Source organism: Otolemur garnettii, unplaced genomic scaffold (assembly GCF_000181295.1).
Source record: "Otolemur garnettii isolate 467f Iridium unplaced genomic scaffold, OtoGar3 scaffold00153, whole genome shotgun sequence".
Lineage (NCBI taxonomy): Eukaryota > Metazoa > Chordata > Mammalia > Primates > Galagidae > Otolemur > Otolemur garnettii.
Window position 1 is genome coordinate 2,820,562 of NW_003852548.1, and position 1,870 is coordinate 2,822,431.

Genomic DNA, 1,870 nt, shown 5'->3' on the forward strand with positions numbered 1-1,870 from the left:
GCTTGAGCCCAGGAGTTGGAGGTTGCTGTGAACTGTGATGCCATGGCACTCTACCCAGGGGGACAGCTTGAGGCTCTGTCTCAAAAAAAAAATTGCCAGTGCCAACTATATTGCAAGTTGTCGTGGCGGGGTATTGGGAAGAGTTTTCAATTAGCAATAATTGTGCCTTAGATATACCTCATTGGCTATGATACTGACATTGCGCAAAGCTCGCCTGGCTATTTTAGAAATGAGGTCTCACTCTGGCTCAGGCTAATCTCGAACCTGTGAGCTCAGGCAATTCACCAGCCTCAGCCCCTCAGTATTAGGATTATAGGTGTGAACCACAGGGCCCAGCGACCTTGGCACTTTTTTTCTTTTTTTTTGGGCCGGAGCTGGGTTTGAACCTGCCACCTCCGGCATATGGGGCCGGCACCCTATCCTGACCTTGGCACTTTTGAATAATACTGGTTAAGGCTGGGCGCCATGGCTCACGTCTGTAATCCTAGCACTCTAGGAGGCCGAGATGGGAGGATTGCTTGAGCTCAGGACTTAGAGACCAGCCTGAGCAGAAGTGACACCCATCTCTACTAAAAATAGAAAAACTAGGGCAGTGCCTATGGCTCAAAGGAGTAGGGTGCCGGCCCCATATACTGGAAGTGGCAGATTCAAACCCAGCCCCGGCCAAAAACTGGAAAAAAAAATTAAAAAAGAAAATAGAAAAACTAGCCGGGTGTTGCAGCTGGTGCTTATAGTTACAGCTATTCAGGAGGCTGAGGTAAGGGGGTCACTTAAGCTCAAAAGTTCGAGATTGCTGTGAGCTATGACACCATCCATGCTACTCAACCCAGGGAGCCAGAGTGAGACTCTTAATTTTTTTCAGAGTGAGCCTCTGTCTCAAACAAACAAACAAACAAAAAGAATACTGGTTTAGTATTAAGTATTTTGTATAATGTTCCTCAATTTGGGTTTCTCAGATACTTTCTCATGGTTGCACTGGGGTATGGGTTTTGGGGAAAGAATACTGTGAAAGTGAGATGCCATTCTCCTTCCAACATATCAGAGGGTATATGATAACAATACATCTTTTTCTTTTTTTTTGCAGTTTTTGGCAGGGGCTGGGTTTGATCCCTCCACCTCCAGCATATGGGGCCGGCACCCTACTCCTTTGAGCCACAGGCGCCACCCAACAATATGTCTTATTACTGGTGATGTTAACATATTTCTCTTCGTTAAGATGACGTCTGCCAGGTTTCTTCACTATAACATTACTATTTTTCACTTTTCATACCTTTTTTTCTTCTATAAGACCTAAAAATGTATCCGCATACTCTTTTAATTAGATGCAATCCCAGGGCAGTGCCTGTGGCTCAAAGGAGTAGGGCTGCAGCCCCATATACTGGAGGTGGCAGGTTCAAACATGGCCTTGCTCCCCCCAAAAAACCTTCAAAAATAAATAAATAAAAATAACTGGCTCAGTGCCCATAGCACAGTGGTTACAGTGCCAGCCACATGCACTGAGGGTGGCCGGTTCAAACCCAGCCCGGGCCACCTAAACAACAATGACAACTATAGCAGAAAAATAACTGGGCCTTGTGGCGGGCACCTATAGTCCCAGCTACTTGGGACGCTGAGGCAAGAGAATCGCTTAAGCCCAAGAGTTGGAGGTTGCTGTGAGCTGTGACAACACAGCACTCTATTGAGGGTGACATAGTGAGACTTGTCTCAAAAACATTAAAATAAAATAAAATAAAAATAACCTCTGCAACTATTGTGTTTCACCTTAAAAGTTTTGTGGGGCGGTGCCTGTGGCTCAAAAGGGTAGGGCAAGGGCTCCATATGCCTGAGGTGGCGGGTTCAAACCCAGCCCTGGCCAAAAAAAAAAAAAAAA

The 1,870-nt window shown here is 45.8% G+C and overlaps 1 non-coding gene across 1 annotated transcript; it reads right to left on the reverse strand.

Moving 5' to 3' along the window:
• Positions 1–69: 69 nt before the first annotated feature.
• LOC111728386 lies at positions 70–211 on the reverse strand. The gene has a single exon (XR_002775698.1). It is a non-coding gene; the product is annotated as a U4 spliceosomal RNA (small nuclear RNA).
• Positions 212–1,870: the final 1,659 nt, after the last annotated feature.